We start from the raw sequence: 10051 nt of genomic DNA, 5'->3' as shown, positions 1-10051 counted from the left end.
CACAAAAAATCTGGAGTGTAAAGCCCTACCTAACTTTAAACATGTTGCATGTTCAAAGGGTCTATCAGAATTGTGGAAACTGGCTGCCTCTGGAGAAGAACATGAAAACTTCCAGTCTATCACCTCAATCAGAACTGAGAACCGTGAGGCTCAGAGAGGGGTAACTACACAGTTCCAGCCTGGTAAGTGGTGAAGCCAGGAGGACCACCGAGTCAGCCAACCCTCTCTCTTCCCTTTGCTGCATAGCTAGGGCCTCTCAGAATGGAGAGAGGGGCAGTCTATGGCTACCCTTCTCTCTTTCTTTTATTCTTTCCTTTTTTCTTCCTTCCTTCTCCCTTTCTTTTCTTCCTTTATTTTCTTCTACTTTTGGTGGGAGGGGGTGCAAGGAGCTTGGAATATATTACATAAAGGAAGAAATGCTGAAATAAGTTTAAAGAAAATTTTATATATTTTATACATTTGTATTTAAATTGCGCTTTTTACAAAATATGTAGATTTTTTTTTAATAAGGCACAACACACTCTGAGCAGGACCATATATAGTCATGCCTTCTGCTGTGGTTTGAATATTTATCCTCTCCAAAACTAGCTGAAATTTAACCCCCCATTTGGTAGTATTGAGATGGGACCTTTAAGAGATGATTGGGTCAGCTGCAAGGGCTCTACCATCATGAATGAATTCATCCATTCACGGATTAATGGATTAATGGGTTATCATGGAGGGGGACTGGTGGCCTTATAAGATGTGGGAGAGAGACCTGAGCTAGCACGCTCAGCCCTCTCGCTGTGTGATACCATGTGCCACCTGGGACTCTGAACAGAGTCCCCACCAGCAAGAAGGCCCTCATCAGATGTGCTCCCTTGACCTTAGATTTCTCCATGACTGTAAGAAATAAATTCCTTTTCTTTATAAATTACCCAGTTTCAGGGATTCCTTATAAGCAACTAAGACACCTTCTTTCAGTCCTTTGGTGTATCTCCGTGACATGTATATCACCTTGTCTGGGGATAATCTCTGAACCTGAGCCCTATGGGGATGCAAGGCCAGTGACATGTCCCCCTCAACTCAGCTTCTTGCTTCCCTCCCAGACTCCTGGAATGGGCTTTAGCTACCCCATAGGGTTTTCCATTCTGAACAGAGGAAGAAGTTAAGAGGTAAGAGAAGGTGATAACAAAGGGAGTGGAAAACAAGATAAGACAGTGAAAAGGAGGAAAGAAAAGGAAAAACATAGACAGGCTTGGTGGTGTGCACCTGTAATCCCAGCTACTAGGGAGGTTGAGGCAGGAGAATCCTTGAATCTGGGAGGCACAGGTTGCAGTGAGTCAAGATTGTACCACTGCACTCCAGCCTGGGCTGAGACTCCGTCTCAAAAAAAGAAAAAAAGAAACACATGGTTGCCTTCTTCTATTCTTATTCATTTAAAAAATTATTCACAGATAAAGCACTAACAGGAGATCATGGGAAAAAGGGAATCTGGATTGAAGAGCAACTCTGTAGAAATGTGCACTCTTCAAAAATGTGTGAAATAGAATTCAAGCCATGCAAATGAGGCAGTGTGTGTCTTTGGCCCCAAATGGTACCCCAGCCTTAAATGCAGCCTGGAGCTGATGAGTGCCGCTCAGGTCCTCAGTTCTTCACACCTAGAAACAACCTTTCACTGCACGCACGCACACAGATACACACACACATATACACACATCTTTATAAATAGATAATATGGGCTCATTATAGTATTGTAGATAATTGTTGAATCAAAATTAAAATGAACTGGTAAATGCATTAAGTGGTTCAGCATATTTTCCTTTTTAACAAAAGTTAATTTCATATGAAATGGGAGGTCTAGCTACACCATAATAAATCACAGAAAAACTCAAAAAGAGGGTAAAGTCCTCTTTTTGAATAGAGTGGAGGCATTGCCTAGGCAGCGTTCCACATTTAGAGAGGTCTACAGTTGGATGGATGATACAATGGTCGAGGAGATGGGGAGACAGGAGCGACCATGGGAGGCTCTGCATTCCCAAGGAGGGTCCTGAATGCACAGGAGCAGTGGACAAGTAATCCAGCTTTGCTGTCACAGAAACTCCAGGACAAGAGAAAGGATTTTTTATGACCAGCAAGAAAGATGTGGAGCAGAAAGTAATGACAGATGAATGTGTACAAGTACTTGAACATGACTCCCCAGTCAAGATATCCTGAAGGGAGGGAAGAAACACACTACGAATTTGAAAAGTCTGCAATATTTGGAACCTTTGAAAAAGGCAACAATAGCAAAAACAACATGGGAAAAATCTAAGAGGTACATTCCATCTGGGAGGAGATATTTTCTCACACAGAACATACTTATAATAACCTGGCAATATATTTGGATCTGTATATCTAAGCCCAGAGTTCAGAATTTTGTAGTTTCAAATACAGAATTTTCCCTTAAGTATGGTTTATGACCCTATTCTTGACATGTCTTAGAAAATAAGAAGCATTTTACACTGCGATTAGAAAAAATACATGTTTTTTTTACCCCAAAGAATAGGAGTTGATATTTAATGTCCCTTCTGACTCTAAACTCAACATCGTTGAAATTCTAGTGCTTGTCTTTAACCACCATGATAAGCAAGGGCTGACTGGAGGAATTTGTTAACAGCATAAATATTAAAATGGCATTGGTCTTCCGCATACCAACAGCATAAACAGTACAACCTAAGAATTAAGCAAAGCACATCTTGCAAGTCTATACAAATGTGCAGGACTATGTAAACTACTTTCTCTATTTCTAGAAGCTAAGAAATCTCATTTGTAAAAGAGTTTTTCTTTCCTGCCCTTTTGTTAGTAAACCCCCTCCCAATAATTCCCAAATTTCAACTGTTGTTCCTCTTACTGCAAATGCAGTATTTTTGTTCACTGTTTTCTTTCCCTGTTGCCAAATGCCAAATCTATCACCATCTCTTTTTCTCATGACACAGTTTGCCCTTGATGAAGTGAAAAGGTTACTTTTTAAAAAACGGAATGTCTAGTTATATTATTTAAAAGATATTTCTATTTCCCCTTGATATGGTTCCTAAACAATTCCCATGTTGGCCAAAATTTTGGAAAACCTATAATTAAAATCTTAAAATATTTTGGAGAAGATCTCCAGAAGGTCCCTAAGAAGGGTGTCTCAATTTTATATTCAGATAAGATACATATGGTACAATAGTAACCCTACCATGTGCCTGTGTTCCATGAAAAGACTGAGTGAATTTGGGGACATTTGAGTATTGTGTCTGATTATCCAGACTGTGAATTAACAGGCTCTTCTGCCTTCTTTCATTTTCTCTTGGCTGACCTTTCCCTGCCCACTAAAAACCTCAGGTTCAGCAGACATTTTTGAGCAACTACTGCATGTTCTAGGTATTTGCTAGGAACTGCCTAATTCGTCTTCTCCAAAAGTCTCCAGATTCTAAAAGTCAACCTTTTCCCATTATATCACAGCAACCCCTGTCCCAGGTGGTCAAGAGGAAGAAAGAAAGAGGGTGACCCTCACATGAATTTATGTGCAGTTCTGGTAAAAGACTTGAAGAAGCCTAGGGCCAAACAGAAACTTGCCAAATGAGGCTTCTCAATTAACTGTGCCTTGTGTTCCCCCATAATGGGGAAATAGAAAGGTTATATTTGTTCACTTAATAGATGGGACATTCTCTGCAGAGACGGTTCTCCATGAGCAGTCATTTTTCAGAGATTTCTGAGAGCAAACAGGCTTCTAAGAAAGCTGTTTTTAATAGCTAAACTTGCTGAAATTCATGATTACATATGAATAAAACCAATTCTAATATGTGGGAAAGGGACCAAGAGGCATTGTTCAAAAAGTTTAAGATTAGTTTACAGATAAGCTATAGCTTATTAGATTCTGTAGGTTAAGAATAAACATGGAAACTTCAGGACTAGATGCTTTCTAAGGGCTCTTGGAAGCTCAGACCAGCCACAGTCCCATACGATCAAAGCTGATATATGGCAATTACATATTGGTTGTTAAAATATTGAAGTACTCCCATATCAGTTTTGAACAGCTGCTGCTTTGAGTCCACTGATGCCTCTCCACCAACCTGACCTGACACGACAGGAGGCTCCATGTCCTGTACTATGGCTGGCATCTATGCAATGATGGTTGTTAAATATTTTTAATATCGTCCCTATATAAGACATGAATCACACATCTATCCTGACTTGAAAATCTTGGATGCTTAAGTAGTCTTTTGATCATCAACATCATTGCTGTCATATTACAAACTTGCAAAAATATTTGGCACTTACAGTAAAAGAGTAATCATTTATTCATTCATAGTCAAAAACCAAACATGTAAGTTTCAAAGAGACTTCCATCAGTGAGTTAATTGCTTCCCTGCAGCCAGAAAGACACTTGCCAATGTTTTGAGCATTGAGAGGGAAACAGTTGGTTTCCCCTTCTTTTTAAATATGCCCAGTTCTTACCCAGTTAATGTGAAGAAACCACTGTCTCTAGAAGAAAGCTTGTTTTGCAGTATTAGTGAAATCACTGAATACCTTAAGTATAACTATCCAAGTAATAAGTTAATCTTTAGTAGGTTTTAAATAGTCTTTCTGACCCTTTTGAAAAATAACTACATAAGTGCTTCTTGTTGCTGGGTGACAAATACTACTTTATAGACAGTTTTGTTTTTCTATTTGTAGATATGATTGATGTATTACATCAAAATATTTTTATATTTATAAAGTGTAATTTTTATGTTCACTTAGAATATATTTGATTTAAATAAGTTAAAATTCTTTGGGCACACTGTTAAATGCAAAATCTCCTTTCAAAACAAAAAATAACTACTTTATAGTCAACATTTAATGTTTGGTCTCTGCTTTTACGTCTATACAATATACTGAGTTCAATATAGTGTCCAAGAGTGCCCTGTGTGGATAGACACATGCATTCCTTGCAGGAGTCGGTACTGATTCCATACTACAGATACCTATTATTAGTTAGGCTTCTGAGCTTGCAACCTTGAATGTATGAAGAGCAAAATAAAATCAAATCCTTATTTTTGTACAGTTGTGAAGTTTATACTTAGAACTGACCACCTCCCCGGCCACTTGGAGAGCTGCACAGTATGTAAATATGCCTTTACCTTGGATTGATTGGTACAATATTTTTGCATCTGTGGGACCTACCTTTTCATTCAGTAGTTTAAACTATATGTAAACCATATTATCTATAAAGTTTTTATAGTATACATACTCAGCTGTGAAAACTGGTTAAATAAAACTAATATTTCTTAACACGCACATACACACAAAGGACATTTGGAAATTCCCTTGCAGCCATGCTGACAGAATTCTTTAAAAACTATCTAATGGCATTGAACTATAAATTTGAAAAGAGATCATTTCACTGTATCCCTTCCCTATGGTTTCCCTGGGGTGCCAAGGGAGGGATTAAATCATGGCTTTTGTTTGTTCATTAATTCGGGGGGTGTGGGTGTGGTTTTGCAGCTAGATATATTTTCTAAACTTACAACACTGTTGTATGCATGCATCTAAATGACACACACACACACACGTTGATACACACACATAAACACAGGTTTAGTATTTCCCTGTAAGAACACACAGGATGGCATTTTAGGGGTTACTTTGCTATAGTAGGCTAACTATTGTGACTATGAACACGGCCCTGTTTCCAGCCTGCAAGAGAGAACAGAAAGGTATTTCAGCAGGAGATAAAGAACAGAGTTATTACCCAACCAATCACAAATATTTACTTTTAGAGTATCTATGTGTGCCAAGCACTTTTCTAGAACAGGATCCCTGACCTTAAACAGTTACATTCTAGAGAATAAAACATAAACAAATCAATACACAAAATAACTTTAGGTTCTGGGAAGTACTACATAGAAATATTTAGCTGAGATAAGAGAAAATATTAATAGCTGAGAGTGATCAGGGAAGAATCTGGAGGTGGAATATTTGAGCTAAGACTTGAATGGTGATAAAGTGCAACCATGTGAAGAATTGAAGAAAAGAGACTTTGAAAGAAAACAAATAACAGGTGAAAAGGCTCTGAGACAGCTGTGAGCTTTTACGTATTTGAGTTATAGAAAGAAGTCCAGTGCGGCTGGAGTGAAGTGAAGAAGCTGAGGCTCAAGGGAGATGAGGTCATAAAGTTAGGCAGGGGATTTCGCTTCCAGTGGTGTGGCAGATCAGCTACTCTGAAAATCCTCCTGCTGCAGAACCCCTAGTGCAGAATCAATTGCAACATATTTTTTAATGCATAGCTGAAGTTGCCTGAAAATAGGGGAGATCCACATGAGTGAAAAGCCACCTGGTGAACTGATGGGTTCGCCTGGTAAGCTAATGGTGAAGCTGGGTCTGCCGTGAGGAGACTGTTAGGAGTCTAGAGCTTTGGGGGATTCGTAGTCACAGGGGCACAGGAGACTACACTGCGAACACATAATGTTGGGGGAAGACACACAGATGAGGCCCCAAAATCCAGTGAAACAACAGGCTAGAAAAAGCAGCCACCATGAAAACTTGTATTCTGCAATTCCAATTCCAGCTGTAGAAGTTATTCTATCCTGGAGAATAAGGAAAGTTCAAACTGAGAAATGAAACTAAAATGGCCCTCAGTTGTGCACTTGGATCCCTTTAAAAGGAAACACAAATTTTCCTAGAGGAATGTACCTTCTATGCAGGTCTATCCAGATCTTACTTCAGTGAAATAGGAGATCTTGATTAAAAATTACTGAGTTTGTTAGAAAGCAAGCTACTGTAAGAGCCATCAGAAACAACAAATATTTAGACCTCTATGAACTGCAGATAATGAAATTCTTAGATATAGAATATGCACTAACTGTGTGTAAAATATTTAAGCAAAGTAAAAATAGAAAAACATGAGCAAAGAACAAACATTTCAAATGATCAATTTGGAAAAAAAAAACAAAAAAAAAACAAAACAGAAGTTCCAGAAATGAAAAATATAATACTAAACATTAAAAACTCAGTGGATGATTTCATGAAAAAGTCACCTGGATAATTTTTTTAAAAGGCCAGTATCACACAAAAAAATCAATAAAAGGAGAGAGGAGTGTTTCAGATTAAAAGAGTCTAAAAAGACACGATAACCAAATGCAATTTGAGAACCTTGATTAGATTCTGGTTTTAAAAAGTGCTATAAAAACATTTTACTGACAATTGATGAAATAAGAACGACTATAAAGTATTAAGTTGTTCTTTGTGTTCTTATTGGGTGATGTAACCAGTAAGATGTTGTAAACAATTTTTTATATATCAATTTGTAGTCCCAGAAGAAGAAACTAAAGAGAAAGGGAGAGAATAATTTTCTGTGATAGCTTTATAGAGATATAACTTGCAGACTATAAAATTCACTAATTTAAGCATGCAATCAACTGTTTTTTAGTATATTTATAGATATATACAACTATCATCACAGTCAATTTTAAAACACTTTCATCACCTCAAAAAGAAACTTCCTATTATTTAGCTGTCATCTCCCTGTCCCTCTAATACCTCCCTACCAACCCTAAGCAACCATTAATCTACTTTCCATCTTTATAGATTAGTATAATTTCAAAGTTCTTTCATATTGTATCATGTATCAGTATTCGTTCCTTCTTTATGGTCAAATAATATCTTATTGTTTGGGTATACCAGATGTCATTTGTCTATTCATCAGTTGATGGGCATTTCAGTTATTTTCATTTTTTGGCTATTATGAATAGTGCTCCTATAAACATTCATATATAAGTTTTTGAGTGGATGTATGATTTAATTTCTCTTGGCAATATATTTAGGAGTGGTAACTCTGTGTTTCATTTGAGGAACTGCCCAACTGCTTTCCAAAGTGGCTGTACCATTTACATTCCCGCCAGTGGTGTGATTCCAATTTTTTCATATCCTTGCCAATACTTATTATCACCAGACTTTTTGATTAAAGCCATGAGATGGGAGCTTGTCAGTGTTTATGCAAACTGTCCAAAGTGGCTACAGGCAAACCCAGAGGTGGGCTGGGGGCATCTGGGGCAGTACATCCACAGCCATCCACAGTACATCCTTATACAGGTCTTTGCTGGGGCTGAAGCCCCTGCATCTCTGGCCCAGCCCTGCTAGTCTCTATGTACCAGTTCCACTTTGAAGTCCATCAGCCCTGGGTCATAGTCAGGGCAGAGGAGTTGACTGTGGGCCTCAGTGATTTGAACCTGGCCAAACCAAGTACTCTCCCCTTCCTTGGGGAATCTCCCCAATATCCCTCCTCCAGCTGCTTTTATTCTTCCCATGGCCTAACTTGCAAACAAGTTAATTCCATGTCCTCCCTTTCCAGAACTATCCCTCATTCCAACAGTGTGTGTGTGTGTGTGTGTGCGCGCGCATGTGTGTATGTGTGTGTGTAGAATGAGATCCTAAAACCAGTTTGTTTCTTCCTAATATATGAATATATATCATGTATACACACATACACACGTACACACATATATACGTATATCCGTGTATATATATATTTATATATACGTGTGTGTGCGTGTGTGTGTGTGTGTGTATGGGTCTGATTTATGTTTTAGAAAGATCCCTTTGACTGTAAAAGGAGAAAAAGCAAAGCAGGGACAAAGGAAGAGGCAGGGAGAGCAACCAGAAAGCTATTGCAATTATTTAGGAAGAAGACAATGATGCCTTGAGCTAGATTTGTAACAGTAGAAAGATATACATATATACATACACATACACACACACACACACACACACACACGCCCCAGCCTAATGACTGGTAGTGCACCTGTATCACAGGCTTGGACTGACCATGGAATCCTTGGCCAAGAAACATTTAGTGTCTGCCATTCCATGAGAACTAACACTCGGCCCACCCAAAGAAACCAGTTGTGATTGCTGAGATCAGCAAATACCAGATTGTCAAAGATTGTGTCACAGGGACACAGACAGGGATCAGGAATGCTCGCGACAACTGAAACCTTGTCTCCAGCTGACTCACAAAGCATCCCTTTTACAACAAGGGCTCTTTGGTGAAAAGCAATACGATCTTTTTCATTGAATGTCAGGTGGATGGAGGGTTACCTTTGCTTCATGAAGGAGTGAAATGGTTCTGATTTTAAGCACCAGGAGCCTAGCAAGAATAAGGAGAGGAGGCTTGTGTTTTGGACAGAGATCCCATTGTCTACCTCAAATGGCAGCAGAGAGCAAGGTGGGAATCTGGCAGAGTTGTGCATCTCATCAAGTTTATGTCTTTGGTTTATTAGGATGCTACATCAGATTTATTTGCAAAAGGCATTCCACTTCAAAATAAGCTTGAATATCTCTTGACTCTATAATCTCTAAGGTTAATTTTTTAACAATCATTTATTTGTATTAATTTTATAAGTAAATTTTGGTTATTTTTTATAATCATTATTTGTATTAATTTTATAAGTACCTATTATTCCACAATTATCTTTCTTACACCCAGTAAGTTTAACTGGTTATATTCAAAATAATTAAAGTGCTAACAGATGCCAGACATCAATTTCCTTGGATTTTGAAAAAAACCTATAGGTGTTTGAGGACTGATCACTGTCTGACAAGAGTTATTTAAGTCAGTGGCTTGCAAGTGTTTGCAAGCAAGTTCTCCTCTATCTATTTGCAACGATGCCCTTCTCTGCCCCATGTGCCCTTTCTCTGTGTCCTTGAGCCCTCTTCTAAATCTAGGGTTCTAGGAAACATGATATGCAGAGCCTGAATTTAGTCATTTTATTACAGAGAGATTCTTAGCTATCAGCTTGTAGATCCCAGCCACCCAGAAAGACACTTTCTGCAGGGCTTGCTTCTGGAGACTTACTTAATATAAGATGTGAATAGATCCCTAGAGCCCTCATTTTTGCTTCTATAAAATGGGGATGTTACCTACACAGCAGGAATATTATGAGAATCAAGTTAGATACTGTAATATAAAATCAGAGTTTGGTTCCTGATACAGAATACATGGTGTTGTCGGGTTGTGCTCCTTGTTGTTCTATCCTCAAATCAAAGATGCAAGGGGTCTAAGGGCACA

Source organism: Aotus nancymaae, unplaced genomic scaffold, assembly GCF_030222135.1.
Source record: "Aotus nancymaae isolate 86718 unplaced genomic scaffold, 86718_ANA_hifiasm-v0.15.2.pri h1tg000057l, whole genome shotgun sequence".
In the NCBI taxonomy this organism is placed as follows: domain Eukaryota; kingdom Metazoa; phylum Chordata; class Mammalia; order Primates; family Aotidae; genus Aotus; species Aotus nancymaae.
Note: the sequence above shows the minus strand (reverse complement) of the source record.